This window comes from Cupressus sempervirens, chromosome 8 (genome assembly GCF_028749045.1).
Source record: "Cupressus sempervirens isolate cs-2001-9-10 chromosome 8, ASM2874904v1, whole genome shotgun sequence".
NCBI lineage: Eukaryota > Viridiplantae > Streptophyta > Pinopsida > Cupressales > Cupressaceae > Cupressus > Cupressus sempervirens.
The window spans coordinates 357,282,607-357,304,918 of NC_143125.1; positions in this window are offsets into that span (position 1 = coordinate 357,282,607).

The following is a 22,312-nucleotide window of genomic DNA, read 5'->3' on the forward strand; positions in this document are numbered from 1 at the left end:
TGTTGTAAGTTATATCAGATCAAAAGACCATTATTGTTACTTTCTAGCAATTGTAACTATAAGTCTAAATCCTATGGACTTAGGTTGGTTTAACAGCCATTAGAAAAATCCTTTAACAGGGTGACATTCCAAGTGAATGTTCTAAAGACCTTTAACCAAGCCCATTCCTAATAGTTTGGTGAAATCCTCTAATAAGGTCACATTTAACAGTGTGTTGTAAGCCTTTAACAGGGCAGGCTTTTAACAGGGCATCACTTCAGAAGAGTGAGAATCAAGTAGCATGTTACTGGTGGTTTTTCCCAAATTGGGTTTCCACGTAAATCATTGTGTCATGTGTTGATCTTGAATGTTTTATCTTTGCATGTTGATTTATTGTAACTTGCTTACATGATTGATTTAAGTTTGAATAGATGAAAAGGGTATGGATTCATTAAAAGTAGTAAAAAGGTATTAATAGGGCATTTGGACCTTGAATAACTAATTCACCCCCCCTCTCAGTTATTCTAAAGAATTCTAACAATTGGTATCAGAGCCTGACTGCTGATTTAGTTTAAAGGGACTACTAGCAGAAAAGATCAAAATTCCAAAAAGAGAAGTTCCCAAGCTCAACAAAGACAACTTTGTTGCATGGCAAAGTTTGATGAAGCTACATCTTGGATCCATAGAATATTATGCCCAAAATTCAATTGTCACTGAACATGTAGATCCAATAGGTGCTCCTACTATAGAAGACATGAAAAACAAACAAGAACACAATTAGACAATGCTGAAAATTGCATCTGCACTCAGCTATGCTGAATTTGATGATATCAAAGGATGTGACACTGCATTCAAAATGTGGAAAGCACTATCAGACATCTATGGAGGATATCAGAATGTATAAAGAGCAAAAAGAGAAAGTCTCAGAGGAAAGTTTGACGACATGAAAATGGAGGAAAATGAGAATGCTGCTCAGTATGGTGCAAGAATAAAGGAAGTGGTAAGTGCAATAAGATGCTTGAATGGTCAACTGGATGAGGATATTGTTAATAGTAAGTTCTTAAGAACCTTGCTCCCTATCTATGCCATTAGAGTATCAGCAATACAAGAACTAAGATGCATACCAAGAAATAATCTAAGCTTTGAAGGTATAATAGGTAGACTCACAGCATTTGAGTAATCTAACTTTGACAACTACAAACCTGAAAATGTTGAATCTGCTTTTAAGGAAAAGTTATCACTAAAAGATGTCATACAGGTAAAATCAAAGAAAGGAAGAAAAATGAAGTATGTATCTAGTGACAGTAGCACTAATGAGGAAGATGTGGAACAATTGGAAGCATTGCTCACTAGAAGATTTCACAGGGGCAAAGGAAAATTCAAAGGTAAGATGCCTATCATCTATTTCAATTGCAATGAAGTAGGTCATATTGCTGCAAGATGTCCACAGAAAAAGGATTCCAAGGAAAGCAATAAATACAAGAACAAAAGAGGTGATGACAAAAGAGATTACAAAGAAAAAGGTAAGAAGTGTTATATTGTTGAAGAAAATTCTAATGACAATGATGATGAAGTTGTTTATGTAGCCATGAAGGACCAATCTGATGAAGAAGAAGCCACAACACTGGTGACATGTATAAACAAGAATGACAGATGGATCATAGACATTGGATGCTCACATCACATGACAGGAGACAAAAGTAAGTTTGTCAACTTTACTTAGTATGATGGAAATAGTGTTAGATTTGGTAATGATGCTCCATGTCAAATCAAAGGAAAAGGTTCCATTAAGCTCACAGAATAGATTTCATGTGATAATGCATACTATGTTGAAGGATTAAACTATAATTTACTGAGTGTCTCATAGTTAGGCAACATAGGTTGCAAAGTGGAATTTGAAAACAAAACTGCAAAAATCTATGATACTTATGGTAAACTAATAGGAAAATGAGATCAAACAAAGAGTAATTTGTTTTACCTTGATGTGGATGATGCTTCTTGTCTATTTGAAAAATTTGACGATGAATGGTTATGGCATAGAAGATTATGTCATGTCAATTTTGATAATCTAGTCAACATCAGTAAAATGAAGAAAGTCAGAGGTCTACCAAAACTGAAAAAGCCTAATAATATCATGTGCAAACAATGTCAGCTAGGAAAGATGACAAAGTCAAGTTTCAAAAGCAAGAACTATACATCTAAAGAGATACTTGAGTTAGTTCACACTGACTTATGTGGCCCAATGGAAATACAAAGCTATAGAGGAGATAAATACATAATGTTATTTGTTGATGACTATTATGTTCTTAAAACAAAAATTTGATGCTTTTCAAATGTTTAAATGGTATGTGGCCAGAGTTGAAAAGGAAATTGGAAAAAGCCTGAAATGCTTAAGATTAGATAGAGGTGGTGAATTTACATCAAATGAATTTGAGATATTCTGTAATGACAATGGGATCAAAAGACAAATGTCATCTCCTAGAACTCCCCCACAGAATGGAATTGCCGAGAGAAGAAATAGATCTGTGATTGACTGTGCCAGAACATTAATGATGGAAAAGAATATTGCTCTAAAATGCTGGAGAGAAGCTGTAAGTGTAGTTGTTCATACACTGAATTGAGTACAAGTCAAGAAAGGTACAAATACAACACCTTTTGAATTATGGTATGGTTACTCACCCAATGTAAAACATTTCAAAGTTTTTGGTTGCAAATATTTTATCCTGAAGGATACTAGAAATGGAAAATTTGATGCAAAAAGTGATGAAGGTATATTTCTTGGTTACTCCACTAGAAGTAAGGCATATAAGTGTTTGAATGTTAAAACTAACAAAATTGTGGAAAGTGCAAATGTAAATTTTGATGAGCACACAGAAGTCCAAGCTGAAGAACCAAAGAAAATGGAAGAATATAGAACCTTTGTATATTCTTATGAAGGAATGACTGCTAATGAGGATGATGACAATCAAATTGAAAATCAACAACAAGTGTCAGTTTCAGCCGATTCACAAAAAGTGAATGCCAAGTTGCATTCAGAAGCCGAGTTACAAAATGAAGAAAATGCACAATCTAATTCTAAAGATAGTACACATAATGAAGAACAACCTAACAATGAAGTGCATAGTGATCCTAAATCCGAAAGATCAAACTTGGAAACAAGGACAGAGCCAAGATTATCCAAATATGTAAAAAGACATCACCTTGCTGAATAGATAATTGGTGACAAAGATGCAAGACCAATGGCAAGGAGTAGACTTAGACATGAAACATGTCTGATCAACAAATCTGAACCCAAGATAGTTTGTGGTGCATTACAGGATGATGACTGGTATAAAGCTATGGAAGAAAAAATTAATCAAATAAGGAAAAACAAAACCTGGAGTTTGGTTCCCAGACCAACTGACAAGAATGTGATTAGTACCAAATGGGTATTCAGAAACAAACTAAATGAGAATGGTGAGATTACCAGAAATAAAGCCAGATTAGTATGCAAGGGTTATGCTCAAGAAGAAGGAATAGATTATGGAGAAACATTCGCTCTTGTTGCTAGAATGGAAGGAGTAAGAAATTTGCTTGCATATGCTGCCTACAAATATTTCAAAGTCTATCAAATGGATGTAAAATCTGCCTTCTTAAATGGTATACTAGAAGAAGAAGTCTACATTGAACAACTAGAAGGATTTGTTGATGAGAACAACAAGGATATGGTGTGTAAGCTACATAAAGCACTCTATGGTTTGAAACAAGCACCTAGAGCATGGTATGAGAGACTTCACAAGTATCTAGTGCAAATTGGATTTGAAATAACTAATGATAATAGCAACATGTACATCAAAGCTGAAGAAGGTAAAGACATTATTGTATCTGAAATTTGTGTGGATGACATAGTATTTGGTGGTAAGGAAGTACTTTGCAAAGGCTTTGCTGACAAAATGAAACATGAATTTGAAATGTTTATGTTTGGAGAAATCAAAATTTTTGTTGGATTTCAAGTACACCAACTTAAACATGGAATATTTGTTACACAATAAAAGTACATCAAAGAAATTCTTAAAATGTTTGGATTGGAGGAATCCAAACCAGTAAGCACACCAATGGCCACAGGAAATAAGCTGTCCAAAAATGATGAGTCAACTGAAGTCAATCAAACAATGTACAGATCCATGATTGGAAAACTACAATATGTTGTGCATAGTAGACCAAACATAGCATTAGCAGTTGGAATAGTGGCTAGGTTTTCTGTTAATCCTAAAGAAAACCATCTCATAGCAGTGAAAAGAATAATGAGATATCTTAAAGGAACTGATGACTTTGGTCTATACTACAAAAAGAATGGAAAATTTGAACTCAATGCATTTACAGATGTAGACTGGGGAGGAAACATTGATGAAAAAAAAAGCACAAGTGGAGGTGCATTATTTCTAGGCAAAAGGCTGGTTACTTGGACTAGCAAGAAACAAACATGTATATCCCAGTCCAATGCAGAATCAAAATATGTGGCAGTTGCAGTCAATTGTACAAACATTGTGTGGCTCACACATCTATTGAATGGAATGAAAGAAGAAGTAACAAAACTGGTGATATTGTATTGTGATAATAAAAGTGCTATAAACATATCCAAAAATCCAGTGATGCATGCAAAAACCAAGCATATCGCAATCAAGTATCATTATGTCAGAGAATTGGTAGAATACAAACAAGTGAAGTTGGAATACATTCACACAAAGGAACAACCTGCAGATATCTTCACCAAACCATTGCCCAAGGATGCCTATGAATATCTTAGAGGAAAATTGGGGGTCATACCCCTAACCCAAGCAGTTTAAGGCAACAAGGAAGTTGCCTTGCATCAATAGGAATAAATCATTGAAATATTAATAGGTTGATGCAAAGGATGACAGCAGGTACAAAAACTCCAAATCAGTCACAAGCATGGTGACAGCGGGAGAAAAACAACAAGAAGCCAAAGCTTATATTTTGCATGATAAAAATGCTACATCTTTGGTATTTATTTCAAAGAGGCAGAAATATGCAGGGAAACTGATCAATGCAAAGAAAGAGGGAGATATATGAGATCAGTAGTGAAATGCAACAAGACAACGTATACAATCTTGGTGGTAACTAAATTGATTACTTGATTAGTTTGGTTTTCCATCAATGCCAAAGATGGAGATTGTTGGAAATGATTGAAATAATTATAAGAAAAGTTGAGGGAGATTTTTGGAATAAAATATGGAACTAGTAAAGAATGTCCTCAATCATTGTTTTGTCATTGATGTCAAACTTGCTACTTGCAGGGATGACAATTGCTTTAGTGATCCAAATACTATTAATTAGTTAATTTTCAAGGTGGAGGAAATTAATAAGATGTAACTAAAATACATAGAGAAAGGTTGAAGTTATGATGTTGTAATGAAGTACAAGGATCAGCTAAGCCATTGATGAAAGAATGTATTTGATGACATACTACAAAGAATGGGCACACTAAAACATATCAAAGATTTAAGGTTTTAGCTAAGTCTTTTGTAAAGCTCAAACTAATTTCATTAGAGAGAAGGAACCGAGCAAGCTAGTAAGAACTGAGAAAGTTCTAGTTAATGCCTAGTAAACTTCAGATGCCGAGTGGTGCCGAGTAAGTTCAAAGTACCGAGTAAGTTCAAGTGCCGAGTAAGTTCAAGTGATGAGTAAGTTCAAGTGCTGAGTAAGTTCAAGTGTCAAGAAAATTCAAGTGTCGAGCTAGTATAGGTGCCAAGCACTAGTAACTCAATGATGCCGAGTTGCTACATTATTTAGGAAATATCTAGAAATTTATGAGTTAAAAGGAAGATAAGAATGATGAGTTGGTGGCACAGAACACCATGTAGAAAATTTTTAAGATACAATTGGTGAAGTTTCAAGAAGAAAAAAAGATATGGGGTAGATACATTGTATCCTACCTAATCAATTTTGAAACTCTAAAATTGAAGAGGGAGAATTGAGCGGTAAAGGCAAATAAAACTTCTATATAAGAAGACATAAGTTAATAAGAGAAAAAGAGAGTGAGAGGGGATAGAAGGAAAGAGAGACAGTGGTCAAGCATAAAAGCATGAAATGCTGAAGAATGTGCCTAGGAGAAGATAGCATAGAAATTCTATTTGTATAGACGACCACAAAGATGATTGCATTGGCAGAATGAGTTAGAGGACTCAAGGAGACGAAGCTTGAGAGGAAGAAAAGCAGTCAGAACTAAAGAGATTAAAGCCAAGCATAAGGATTGAACTGAAAGTGTGATCTGAAATCTGCAAAGTATGTTGTAAGTTATATCAGATCAAAAGACCATTATTGTTACTTTCTAGCAATTGTAACTATAATTCTAAATCCTATGGACTTAGGTTGGTTTAACAGCCATTAGAAAAATCCTTTAACAGGGTGACATTCCAAGTGAATGTTCTAAAGACCTTTAACTAGGCCCATTCCTAACAATTTGGTGAAATCCTCTAACAAGGTCACATTTAACAGTGTGTTGTAAGCCTTTAATAGGGCAGGCTTTTAATAGGGCATCACTTCAAAAGAGTGAGAATCAAGTAGCATGTTACTGGTGGTTTTTCCCAAATTGGGTTTCCACGTAAATCATTGTGTCATGTGTTGATCTTGAATGTTTTATCTTTGCATGTTGATTTACTGTACCTTTCTTATATGATTGATTTAAGTTTGAACAGATGAAAAGGGTATGGATTCATTAAAAGTAGTAAAAAGGTATTAATAGGGCATTTGGACCTTGAATAACTGATTCAGCCCCCCCCCCCCCCCCTTCTTAGTTATTCTAAAGAATTCTAACAGTACCTATCTAATCTTGCACTTTTCAACTTCAAATACTTTGTACAAGCTTACCTGGACACATTTTTAGGTTTTTTTTTTTTTTTTAAGTGCATAATTTTTTGTCTACTTTCTAGATCTACAATAAGATTATAGGTTTGTGTGGACATAAATACCACTTTCAGAAATAGGTCCTTTTTTGCATTGTATTACTTTGATCAAACTTCAAAATTACTATATATTTGAGCTACATTTCTTAGTACCAGATTTGAACTCAAGAGGAGGTTGTAAGCAACAAAATCAGAAGTCCACTTAGGCCTAAATTGGCAAGTGGCTATTGTAATCACATTGAAAATAAAGTGCCAAAATCATTCATTTTGGGGGAGGTGGGCATTTGATTAAGTGAAAAGAGGGGGTGGAGTTCTCTTGGTGTTGTGTTCCTCTTTTCTTGTTGTTATCTTTATTTCCTTGCAAAACCTTAATATTGCAAAATTAACACCACATAACTATGCCACATGGTAAGTTAAAAAATGGTGTGAATTGATGAATGATGAAGTTTCTCAATATGAAGATGGCTATTTTCCTAAACCAATAGGTGATCAAGTATCTCAAAGTGAAATATGTGCTTGGGAAACATCAGATAGGAAAGCCCTATGTCTCATTAGGTTAGAGGTTGATGATAAGATCCTCTATCAGATCATAAAATATAATACATCCAAGGAAACTTGGGATGCTCTCAAAAACCTATAGGGAAAGTGACTGAGGAGGATGTCTACAAGATTGAAGATGAGCTTATCTCTATAAATCCTAAGAGCTTTGATTCTATCCAAGATTTTATCATTAAGGTGAATGAGTTGAGAACAAAACTTAATGATTGTGGTAATCCCATCAAGGATGAAAGGTTGATTTATCTAATTCATAATAAGCTACCATCCAAATGCTCCACATTTGTCTCTTCTTTTAACACCACAATGGAAACCCTAGGGTCTCCTTATCAAAAACTCACTTTTGATGACTATGCTCAGTTTTTAGAGGATGAACAAGCTATGTTGATAACAATGGGGATTCTCAAGTCTTCAAAGTCGAAGGCATTGGTGCCTAACAATGAAAGTTCTAAAAATTCAACTGGTGAAAGTTCAAACAAAAGCAAGTGAAAAAAGAAGAAGTGGAAAGATAACAAACAAGGGGATACAAAAAAGTCACCACCAACATCAAATCAACAATAAGGCAAGTCGTCTCCAAATACCAACAAAAAGGGGAACACTAACCAGGAAAAGAAGTGTGCCTATTGTAAAAGAATGGGTCATGATGAACATTAGTGTTATCACAAGCATATTGATGAATTAAAGAACATCATGAAGAAAGAAAATGTTCCATTGCCTAATGCTTATAAGGAAAATGGATCTTCATCTTTAGATTCTAAGAGCAAAGGGCAAGCTTTACTCACAAATATTATTAGTCAGGGAGAATGGATTATTGACTCAGGTGCCACACATCACATGGGTGCTTCAAAGAGAGATTTTTCTTCCATGACACCTTCAAAGGTACCTCACATCTTTGTAGGGGGTGATACTAAAGTGGAATTTGAAGGAAAAGGTGAAGTTGAGATGGAAAATGGAGCATTCAAGGATATTCTCGGTGTTCCTAATCTTACCTCAACCCTTCCTTTAGTCTACCAAATCACTCACTATGGATGTGGAAACAAAGTTGAATTCCTTCTAGATTTAGTGGTAGTGAAAAGCATCAAAGATGACTCTATGGTTGCAACAAGTAAAGCTAATCATGAGTCAAGGCTTTACACTTTCTCTTCCTTTGTGCCTAAGTCACATACACAAGCCTTGTTAATGCATTCAAATACAAAAAGTAAACTATGGCATGAGAGGTTTGGACATCTCAACTATAGGTATCTTCAATAGCTTAGCAACAAAAACATGGTTCATGGTCTATCTCAAGTCCAATTTTTAGAAGGTGTTGTTCAAGTTGCACACTTGAGAAGCATCCAAAAAAAAAATTTGACAAGGGGAAGTCTTATAGAGCACAGTGTGTTCTTGAACTAGTTCATAGTGATGTGGTGGGCCCATTTCTAGTGCCATCATTTGGAAAGTCTCATTATGCACTCACCTTCATTGATGAATACTCTCACTATACTTGGGTATTCTTCATGGCTCATAAGAGTGAAGTGTTTGAATGATTTCTCAACTTCAAGGCTCAAGTAGAAAAGTAGTCAGAGAAAGCCATCCATGTTCTTCAAACAAATAATGGAGGGGAGTATGTGAACTCAAGACTTATAGACTTTTGTACTCAAGAGGGAATTGACCTTTAGTATTCAGTGCCATACATGCCACAACAGAATGGTGTTACCGAAAGGAAGAACAAAACCCTCAAAGAGATGACCACTTGCATGCTACTACATAAGTCTCTTGATCAAGTCTTTTGGGTTGACGAAATGAATTGTGATAACTACATCTAGAATAGAAGTCCTCATAAAGCTTTGGATGGTGTAACTCCTTTTGAAGGTTAGATTGGTAGGAAACCTTTTGTAAAACACTTTAGAGTCTTTGGTTGTCCAGTATGGGCATGAATACCTCCATAGAAATGCAAGGCATGGGAACCTCAAAGAAAACCTTGCATCTTTGTTGGATACGTAGACTCACATAAAGCCTACAAGTTGATGGATTCAGAGACACGTGACATTTTTTATGAGAGAAGTGTATACTTTGAAGAAAGTTATCCCAGCTTTATTCTTTAACTCCTTCTTCCTCCTTCATTAAAGAGACTGACAGTGATGACAGTGACTTGGAAGATGTTTGTCCATGACCCAAATAGAGGCATCAACCAAATGAGGTTGAGGATATCCCTTATACATATTCTTCCAACAAACCTAAATTGGCTTAGTAAAAATTGGATATGGCAAGACCATTGGTAGGGAATCCTTTAGACACTAGGAGGACAAGATCACAACACAATTCACTCCCTCATGCTTATATTACAGTTGCTTCTGATCCTCAATCATTCAAAGAAGCTTCAAGAATTCCAAAATGGGATAGAGCAATGGAGGAAGAATATAATTCTCTTATGAGAAATGGGACATGGGACTTAGTCCCTCTTCCTAAGGGAAGAAAATTGGTTTGGTGTAAGTGGATATATCGAACCAAATTTGTAGTGGATGGAAGTGTTGATAAGCATAAGGCTAGACTTGTTACAAAAGGTTTCTCTCAGGTACCTAACATTGATTACATTGAGACCTTTGTACCAATTTCAAAAATGAACTCCATTCATTTGACACTAGCTATAGTAGTAGCTCAGAGATGGGTTGTTCATTAAATGGGTGTGAAGAGTACATTCTTGAATGGTAATCTTTATGAGGAGATTTATATGGAGTGGCCACAAGGGTTCATTCAGGATTCTACCTTGGTTTGCAAATTGAAAAATTCTATCTATGGACTTAAACAAGCTCTTAGATCTTGGTATGCCAAGATGGATTCTTTCCTTCTCCTAGCGAGGTTCACTAGATGTCATTTTGATCTAAATGTCTACATTCTTTAGAGGGATGATTCTCACTTGCTTCTTATGCTTTCTATTGATGACTTGATCATTACAGGGAGTACAACATCCATAATTGATAGTGTCAAGGCTACTTTGTAGGACAAGTTTTTGATGATAGACTTGGGTCTACTTCATTATTTCCTTGGTATTGAGATACATCAATCTTTATCAGGGATCACATTATCACAACCCAAGTATGCTCTTGATCTACTTGCTTGATTTTTCATGAGTGACTACGTGATTGCATCTACTCCATTTCTTTCAAGTGTTAAGTTAGAAGCAAAGTGTTCCAATCCACTTGTTGATGCTACTTTGTATAGACAGTTGGTTGGAAACCTCATCTACTTGACACATACACACCCTAACATTTCATTTGCAGTTGGCATGGTTTCTCACTTCATGCAAGATCCGCATGAACTTCACTAGAAGCTATCCAAATGCATCTTACACTATATCTAGAGTACACATGCATATGGGATATGTTATGCAACTAGTACTAGACTATAGTTAGTGGGTTATACAGACTCAGACTATGTAGGAGATATATGTTTCATCTTGGTTATGACCACATTTATTGGCAAAGAAAATAGAAGAACACTATTTCTCTTTCATCTACTAAGGCTTAGCATTGAGGAGCTTTCAATGAAACTATAAAAGCTATTTAGTTACAATAGATTCTGAAGGAGTTTGGTTTTGACATACCTAGATCCATATTCATACATTGTGATAATCAGAGTGCCATTGAAATCTCAAAACATCCAGTGTAGCATCAATGCACCAAACACATTGAGGTTCGTATGCACTACATTAAAGAGTTAATTCATGAACAGGTCATTGCATTGTAGTATTATCCTACAGAGCATCAGATTTCTGACATATTCACCAAGCCCTTTACTAAGGTCAAGTATCTTCATTTGCGAGATCTCTTGGGGGTGTGGGATTTTTCACTAGGGGGGTCACATGACTCTTCTCTTCTTTATTGTACATATCTCTCTTTTTGGGGGAAGGGTCCCATTAGGTTTTCCCTCTTTCCCTATTTTTAGAGAGATTGCATTACATTGTATGTACATCATTGCATTTGTACATGGGTACCTAACATGGTCTAGTAGCTAGGACCCATCATAGCTTTTGCGAGCTTAAGTGCATTCCCCTAAGTTGCACTTAAGGGGGGATGTTAGTGTAAATAATTAATTACTATTTATACTTTACTTAAGTTTACTTAGGTTAATGCATTATTATATTAGTTGTCATGTAGACACCTAGGAGTATGTGTTGTCACATGAGTTGTCTTGTTGAAAACATAGGAGTTAGCAATTCATTTAAGCACATGGTGTCTACAAAATCTCTTTATGAGATACACCTATGTAATCTTATCCTCTCATCATTGCACAAACTTCTATGCTCAATGGAGGATAATCCACTTTTGGTGGACTTGTGCTTAATTGTCATACTTATCACTTTGTTGACTCCTAGACATTCTAGATGCCTTTATATACAGGCACTTCTATTGTGTATTATACATCAAATATTTATTCTCATATTGTTATGATTGTACATCATTTGTTCCATATTGTACTCAGTCTCAAGCTTCTTGATCTTGGTGTCATTTTTCTCTAAGGTAAATTCTTACATGTTAGTGTAAATAATTAAGTACTATTTACACATTACTTAAGTTTACTTAGGTTAATATTATATTAGTTTTCATGTAGACACCTAGGAGTATGCATTGTCATATGAGTTGCCTTGTTGATGACATAGGAGTTAACAATTTATTTAGGTGCATGGTGCCTACAACATATTTTCATGAGATACACCTATATAATATTATCCTCTCATCATCACACAAACTTCTATGCTTAATGGATGTAATCCACTTCTGGTGGACATGTGTTTAGTTGTCATACTTATCACTTTGCTAACTCCTAGTCATTCTAGATGCCTTTATACACAAGTACTTCTAGTGTGTAGTATACATTAGATATTTATTCTCATATTGTTATTATGATCATACTTCATTTGGTCCATATCGTGCTAAGTCTTGAGCTTCTTGATCTTGGTGTCATTTTTCCCTAAGGTAAATTCTTACATGGTATCAAAGCTAAAGAAGCTTCATTTCATGGCCATTGGAGACCATTTTTGCTTCACCTCTCGAAGGACCACAATTTAGATCTAGAGTATCTATAGTCATTGAGAGCATCTAGAGCCAAAGTGGACCTCACCATTATGTCCAGAGCATCGATTCAATGAATTTTAACTATAAAGTTTCCTACCCTAGGCCATAGTCAAATTTGAGGCAAATTTTTTTTGCAAACTGGAACCCAAAGGCCTAATTTGCAGAATTGGTATGATCTTTTTAGATCATGCATTTAATTTTCAAATCTATATTTTTTGTTTTCATCTCTACATTTTTTAGATTTGCAATTTTTTTCAAAAAAAATTGGCCTATTAGGCTTGTAGAGGAGCATCTATTGTAGGAAAATCAGGTGATCAATTCCTGGCGCCCACGACCAAAATTTCCATAGAATCTGGTACATATCACATAAGCTAGCACAACCACATAACTAGTGGCCACACATCTCATGAAAGATGAACACAATAAGTAGCAAATCAATACACATTAGTGGCTTTAAGTCATTTTAACTTTCGATGGACTCTAGGTTTTATATATTCAACAAGGCAATAGTTGGGTGCATTTGTGATTAATATCCCACACCACCCATTGGCCTTTTCTCCCTTTCCAATGATCAATGTCAACCCCTCCACTAGACATTGACTCCCATCACTGATCACTCTTCTAGCACTACCAAACATTCCAATCAACAAGATTTTCCTTACTGTAAACCTACAACATCTGATGACCTCCCATCAATGATGATCTGCCTCCTATCGGCCATGACTACTACCAACTCAACCGTCAAAGACCCACATCAGCTGCCTTCTACCTCAGCTACCAATGTGGCCACCTAGTTGATAATACATTAGCCATATTACATAGACACATCATCATCTATACTACTACAAAATCTAGAGGGATGATTTTTTGTTGACATCATCTATACAATGTCTTAAATTTGACCATTGTTTGACCATCACCAACAAGCCCGATTGTACTGCTAGAATGGTTGTTTTTTTGTCCTTAAATTTAACCTCACATATAACAATATCACAATATGTACCAATACTAAAATAAATATATTATTTTTCTTTGACATTGATCCACTGATCATTATTCATTCCATACACTCTATAAGGTGTACTATGTGTTATCTTTTCTATATTCAACTTGTCAAACATTTCATCTGAATTTTTCTTGGTAATGGAACCACTAGAAATAACAACCTTGCATACCTTACCCTTGCATTTTCATTGTGTCCTAAATATGGATGAAATTTGAATGCGCCTTGGATCCATATTTTCTTCCATGATGAACATTGTACCTACTAGAAAATATCCTTGCAATTAGAAACCTTTGAACTCACCTTCAATTCAATCTATACATATACATATATAGAAAATAATTTCATATAACTAGCTAAATTTGTATCTAAATAATGAAAGGAGCCATGATAGGATTTTTTAGATTCACAAACAACAATCTTGCAAGCCTTGTAAAGAAAGTTGTAATGATTAGTCATGTTTCTTATCTAGATCATGTTACTTATCCCATATCAAGAACTGCAACAAAAATCAACCTCGATTAGGTACTTTTTTTTAGTTGTTTGTTAACTGCATTTCTATACTTAAATTCATATGTATACCAACTTTCTTTAATGCTCACCATTTTCACTTACAAGTATACTTGGCTCTAGGCATCTACGAATACAATACATCAACACAAGTTGTAGAATCATCTATTGAATATCAATATAAATTTATGAATATAGTACAATATAAATTTATGAATATCAATATTGCATTTTATAGTCTATATTTTACATTGATTTAATCATTCTTTAAATCACATTTGGGATTTTCCATTTATTTTAGGGGAAGTAGTAGCTAGGGATTTGAGTCCATGGATTTGCATATTCTTCACAGAGTTCAAAAGATGTTGATCTTTAATTACTAGTGAGCATATAATAAGTTTTGATATATATTTCTAAATATTGAATTTATGGATTAAGAGTATCCATTTGAAGTACACATTCACTAGGAAGGTGTTGCATAGATAGTATTGGATTTGTACATCACATGGATGGACAATAGTGGTGTAGTGCAATAAATGTTCTTCCAATATTCTGTGTTGATAATTATATTTGTAGTCCTCATAAACATAATGCTTGTTAAATATATATTTTCTTCCTTGACCTTATAGCTTTGCCTATTCCTTATTGCAGTCTGAGGAATTCAAGAAAATTATTGGCTCTATCATGCAAGATATCGCCTCCTATGTTAGTCTTTCCTATACTCATTATCACTGTCTATAGTTCTCATGGAGTAGTTATGACTATATTTTCTACATACTTGATCACACCTAGTATTTTATGCAAATCTACCACCTTAGTAATAGTGATAAGAATTCTATAAAATGGGCTTTTAGCTTGCCAAACAACCAAAATTTCATGGGCAAAGTTTGGTTTTTTCACAATTCAAATTATTGAAGATTCAACTCAATTATTGTGAGAAGTTCTTATTAAGAAGGCTCTACCTTCCTCAATAGACAAAACATCAAAATTCCCTAATTCTATATTAATATGATTCAACTCTACAAATAGTGGCACAACCCATGACTATATGCAACTGGAGTCACCATCATTGTTGTCTTTAGCAATGAAAGGAAAATTTGATAGATTACTTGTTCTTTTCCTTCTTTAACTTTATAATTTTAACTCAAGCATTATTTTCCCTTTCCCTCACCTCAAATAGTCCATGCATTTTTCAACAATAGAGAGTTTTGTTAACTAATCTAACATACAAGAATCTAAAAGCCTAAACCAGTCACTAGTTCTACACTAATCTAATCCTTTGTGTTGTCAACAATTAAAAAAAAGTAATATAAACATGAAAAAGTATAATCTTAAACTAATAAATGTTTCTACATTGACCCAAATCAAAAATCACACTCAAACTATTCATTGTTGTCTGGACTGTACCCACTAGCAGTGACTTCCAAATTTGTAGAGAATTAAACTTTTATTGTTCAAAATTGTTTCCAATTTGTACCGTTACATATCAATATTGATCCACCTTGTCTACTCACATGGATGTCTATGAAATAGACCCTAACTATTCTAAAGACTAACTAACTACTTCCTAATTGTCTCTCTACCAATCTAAACTGATTGTTACCAACTAAAACAAGTAATTTGTTGTCAAGTTGACAACAAAATTTGTCAACTCGATAACACATCATTGCAAGCCATCTAAAAAACTTCTAAAAGGTTTAAGGACAACCTTTAAAACCAAACTAACTCATAAACCCTTACTACTAACCCCTAGTAACTCTAATTAGGCCTTTCTAGGCTCATATGGCTCCTCAGAGATGGTTTCCCAACTTTTTTCTTCGAAATCTAATGGGAAGTGGTCAAAGGGGACATTGTGAAGGCTATGCAGGAGTTTTTTAGGGCCAAAAACCTTCTGAAAGAACTCAATGCAATGTTTCTAGTCCTCATTCCTAAAACCCCAAGGGCAGATTCAATGGATAAGTTTAGGCCCATTAGCCTTTGTAATTTCTTCTACAAAATCATTTCCAAGGTTCTCACTACTAGGCTCCTCAGAGTTCTTCACCTGATCATATAGTTCATAATGGAAACATCAAGCATCTAGTCTAGATAAAAGAAATAGTGCTATGTTACCACTAGACTAGTGCAATCTCTACATCAACTACTCAAAATTAGGTTGGGACGTGACCCAAAGAATACCTCTCAAGTACTCAAATATGTCCTTTTCCAAAGATTTCTTAAATATGTCTGCTATCTACTCCTTTGTGTTGACATACTCTTATATGATCTCTTTCTCAGCAAAATTTTCTCTCAAAAGTGACATGTAATAAACATATACTTTATTTTTTCATGTAACATTGGATTCTTTGTCATACTAATTGTACTTGTGTTATCCTAATGTATGATAATAGTCTCTTTAAACTCAATCACAATGTATTTCAACATTTCCTCATCCAAATAATGTGATTAAAATTATTTGATGCTACTACATACTTTTCTTCTATCGTACTTTGTGAAATACAGTTATGTTTCTTGCTTAGCCAAGAAAAATAATCTTCCTCCCAAGAAAAATGCTCCACCAATGGTGCTCTTTTTCTCATCTACACTTCCTTCCTAATCCACATCAGTGTATGCAGTTAAAGTAAAATCTTGTCATCTATCATACCATAATCCATAATTAGGAATGCCCTTCAAATATCTAAAAATTCATTTTACTGCTACATAATGTGTCTCTTTAGGATTTGCCTAAAAAATTTCCAAAATTCCAACTACATTAGCTATATCAGGTCTAGTATGTGTAAAATATGTTGGAACTAAAAATCACAAGCACATTTTGAGTACTTATTTGAAAATTTTTCCAAAATGAACCCCTATAAGTTCTTTTCATGCATATATACTCAATTGTCATTATGATGTGTTTCAAGTTCTTATCACTTTTCATTTAGTATGAACATGCACTACATGATGATAGGTTTGCATCTAGATATCTTACACTCGGTAAAGGTTCATGACTGATGACTTTGGGAGTGCTTAGTATGTATATTAGAGAACCAATGTTCCATATTTAAAATCATTTTGATATACTTTGATAAGGTTTGGAATTCTCAAAAGTTGGTTATTTATTGTTGTCATGTTGATGCACATTGTTCAAAATCCTGGGAAGCCCTATTTGATAGTGATTTTTTTATGACCCATTGAATATTTTGGAGAAATGATCATACCACTATGTTTTAGTCATAAATTAAATCCTATGTTTATAATTTCAAGGTCTAATAAATCCATTTGATGAGTTTCCCAAGCTGATTCTATTTGCAAAAACTTAAAATTGCCCAGTTGTCCTTTTTGACAATTTTTGAGTAGCTCACTTTGACTGATCACAAATTTGACCCATTTTACACTATTGAGAAAATTATTTTTCCATTTCATTCTAGGGGTTAGATATTTATTGTGTTTCATATTGAAGCCTATGATGAATCCGTTTGACTAGTTTTCAAATGTGATTCAAAGTGCAATTTCTAAAGTCTTGTTGGTAGTCAAATGTGTAGATTGATTAGGGGGCCTGTTCGAGATGTTATAACTTTGAAACCATAAAAAATGTAGCTAAAAAAATTGCACCCCTATGTTCTATACTAAAAATACTTCAAGTGTACCAATTTTCAAGTTTTTATGAATCCATTTTCATGCTTTCCCAAGGTCATTCCATTTGCAAGAATCATTGTTTTGTCAGTGTGCCTAGTTTTGCAATTGCTAGAAGCAAACTTTGCATGCTTACCAATTGAACCCAGATTATTTTCATAAGTTGAAAATTCATACTTATATTCTCTATATGATACTTTTCTAATGCCCCAGATCTTGTTTCCCTAAGTGTTCATTTGACCTATTTTCAAAGCCAAAACTTTTTTCTTTTTTTCTTTCTGTTTCTAATTTGTTGTTTGCAAGATCAAATTGAAATGCACAAATTTAGAGATTGATATCTTTGGACTGGATAATTTTCATGAGAATTTTTTTTTGTGGTCTAAGAGTATGTAGACTAGGGAACATGAATGCAAAGGTTTAAGGGTTGGTTGTTTGGTTTTGTCAATTTTTAAAAGCTAGCTCAGAGGCCTCCTAACATGAAAGTAACAAGTTTGCAAATAGGTGGAAAATGAGTTTTAATTGTTCAATTAATGATTGATTTTTGAATTCAATTAGTGCATTGATCTAGATGGGTCAGTTCAAGGGTTAGGCATTTGAGCTTGATTTCTTTTTAACTAGACCTAGTTTGGGTCCCAACTAATTTCATATGAATTAATAGGGCATTATGAGAACTCAATATTTTTTTTAAGGGGTTAAAGTAGTAAAGAATATTGAGATTTTAGTATTCACATATATTCATTTAAGATCAAAGGGGTACGTGGATTAGATACACAGTAAACAATAAAAAGGAAATTGAACATACCAAAAAGGTCCCAAAACTCACACTTGTTGAGGTCCATATTAGAAATGATGCTCTTATTAAAATAAATCTCTAAACTTTTCCCATGAGATGATGTGTTATAAGTCATTCATTGACTTGAACACAATTTGATGGTCTCCATTATTTAATTCATCTCCATTTTTCACACTAAAGACAATGGATGGTATTAATTTCCTCAGCTATTATTGGTTAAAATATTTGTGTATCCTTTTCCCTATTTTCAAGGTTTATATGTGGGTATTGGTGTAAAATTGTGTAAGGAAATAGATTTTTAAGGTTGTCCAATTTCCAATGCTTTCCCTTTTTATAGTTTGATATGTGAGTATAGAAGGCCAGGTTGACCAAGTTAGAGAAGACAAGTTTTAGCGATAGGGCTTATTCTTTAATAGAGCATGGGCTAAGCTTACATGAGAAATGACTTTTCCTATGAACCCCCACCTAGTGCCATTGTGGTGACTTATCAACTAAGATTTTTTTTCCTCAAACCATTAGTACACAGTGATGTTGTGAAAATGAGTAAGAATTTTATTTTGATATACAAAGGGTTAGTAAACTATGAAAAATTTAGTTTAGAGCTTGAAAATCCTATGTTTTGGATTTGATTTTTTGAATGTTTCGGACCAAAATATGGTATAAAAAGGATAAGACCTCAATTTATATTAGAAAACAACATGGTTTGGAAATAGTAAGGGTAATTCATATGTATCAAATAGTTAGACAAGGGACAAAGCATCCTTGCCAACACTCAATTGGGACAAAGAAAATTGTTATGAATGCTAACGAGATTGTTTGATTTTCAAAACGTTTACACAAGTCTAGCACATTTGAAAACACATGCCAAGTGATACTACCTAAGGTCATGATTCATTACTCAACAACTTGGCCCACACTTGATACCCCTTCACTTTACACCAAGTGGTTACCCATGAGAGATATTGACTTTTTCATGGAGATTTCCACTAGCATAACAAAGGCGACACAAATGGCTAGTGTAAAATCCTAGGGTGATCTGGGTAATGCACTAGGACAGATCCTTGCACCATGATGTTGAGTGGAAAAATAATGTAGCTTCTAACCTAGGGTGTTTAGAAAGGGCTTACATTCATAGCACTCCCTTTTCTCCCAATTATAAGATACCTTGCCTTCCAGCAAGTAATGAACCACGCGACCACAAGATTACCTTCAACATTCTTGCCTAGCATTTTCCTCATAATCCTAATCCCACAAGTACTCACACTAAGAGAAGACAAGCACTACATCTCACTATTACATTTTTACTCATTTTTTGACAAAAATTGGTCTAATTTTTTACCCATATTGGTCCAATTTTTTACCGATTGCTTTAATGCTATTTTATTGTCAAAATTTAGACCAACTCTTGTATGTTTCAGAAGCTCAACCAAGCATTTGGTTGAAAATGGCTTCTATTGTTGTGAGGAGCATTAGTTAAAATTTTGACAAAGTTTGGTCAAAATTTGCACCAAATATTGTTCAAAAGTTTGACCAATGTTGCCACTTGATTGACTAGCATGCCAAACTCATGACCAATGAATTGGTCAAAATTTCTACCAATATTTGGTTGAAAGTTCAACCAATGTTGGTCCTTGATCGACTAGCATGCCAAAATAATGATCAATAAATTGGTTAAGATTTTGACAAATATTTGGTGGAAATTTCAACCAAGATTGGTTGAAAATTTGATCAACATGATTTAAAAAAAAAAAAAAATTAGTGGAAGATAAATATCCAATGTAATCACTGATGATAGCCTAGTCAATGATTAGTTTGGATATTTATCTTCAGGTCTTTGGTGAGTCTACCACCTCCTTGAGATGAGATTTTACAGACCTATATTGATGGCACTACAAGTGGATATAAATGGATGAGGTTCTCTGATATTGTCTGCACATACAAGTCCAAATGTGATTGTACCTTGATCATTTCCATATCTTACCCTTGCAAATCAAGCCACTTCAACTAGGGAATATAATCCCCAATATTAACATGCCCATGATACACAAATGTTAGAATTAATAATCTTTCCTTGGTTGTATTTATTTATTTATTGGGATAAACCAAGGTATCCCTTATGTATTATTTATTTGTCCTCTAGTCCACATGTAAAGGACATGTCATTCTTGTCCTATTGTCCACTTGTAAGGACAACTCATTTTTTGTATTTCTTTTAATAAGGAAAATAGATATTCCTCCTTAAGAGGAACTTGACACTTTGCACACACCTTTTATGAATGTGGCATTCATAGAAATGGGAGTTACACATGCAAAGACATGCAACTCCTTTCTCATCTCTTTAAAAGAGATGTTTCTCTCTCTCATTTTCATCTAGTCTCCATTATTCACATCAAGTTTTTGATGCTATTGTAAATGAGCTATTTTGCTCCATTTCTTCTCTCTCTCTCTCATTCTTAGGCTTTTGCCTCATTCATAATACTCACAAGGGATTTTCTTTGCTTTCCCCTTATCAAATCCTTGTCTCTTGTGTTGCTTCCTCTTTGGTATTGCTCCATTGATGTTGTATCATTTGTATGGTAAAACTCTTCTTGCTCTCTTGGATTAAATCTATTATTTCATGCTATTTCATTTTATTATATTTTATCATTTCAATCACTTTTTCTTACATGGTATCAGAGCTTTCTAATCCTTGTTTTGAGCTTTTGTGATGGTTACCATATTGGAGAACTTTGTTGAGAGGAGAAGTGAAGGAAAAAAAAAATTCATTCCCATTATTTTTGCAGGTTTTTTATTTAATCTTCAAGTTTTTTTTCTAACCCTCTTTGGAAAGTTTACCACCAAAGAGTTCTTTATTTTTTTAATTTTTTTTTTCTAACCTCTTTTGGAAGGCTTGCTACCAAAGGATTCTTTATTTTTAATTTTTTTTATTGTATCTAACCCTATTTCTGTTGTAGGTTTTTTAAATTTTTTGAAATTCAAGTTTTTTTCTGTTTTTTGTTTTAGAAAGGAAAGTACAGCAGTTCGTATTTTTCTTATATCTCATAATCTATGATCTGGGTTTGGTTGAAATTTTAACAACATTTAGAAGACATAAAAATGAAAAAACCTTTTAAATTTCATTTGTATCAGAATAGTATTGCAAAAGTTATTATACTGTATGTGCAGTATTATTTGTTTTTCAATTTTTAAGACAACAGTTCGTATTTTTATGATATCTCTCAATCTGTGATCTGGGTTTGGCTGAAATTTGAACACCATTTAGAAAACATAAAATAAAAAAACTTTTTAAATTTTATTAAAAATAGAGTTAAATTAAAAAATTTATCGCTCTCTGTGTGTAACACATTTTTCCAGTTTTTCAAATTTTTATTTTTCCTGTTTCTTCAATTTGACTAGTGGTTTTGCGGGGAACATTTTAGTTTTTAATTTTGACTCTCTAAATATCTTAATAATTATTTAACATTCTTGTGGATAATAAGTCTCACTTTTTTATTTCAAATCTATTATTTAAATTTTAAACGTAATTTTTAAATCATGTCGACTTTAATTCCAGAAATCAAGTTAAATAACTCAAACTATCATGCTTGGAAAACTCATCTTTCATTTATATTTCATTTTAAGCATATTTTGGATGTTTCTATTGACCCTTCTGTAGTTCCTAGTGCCTCAGCTACATAAGATGAACAAAATGCATGCAATAATAAAAATGAAGAAGCCCTTGGCCTCATTGGTATATCTTTTAACCCAGATTTATATGTTCTAATTTCTCATTGCACTAATGCCCATAAAATTTGGGATATTTTAAAGAAAACGTATGACAGGCCATCTGAATCACGCAAGATTCAATTACAAGACAATTTGGAAGACTTAAGGTACATTGATTTCAAATTCATGGCTGAAT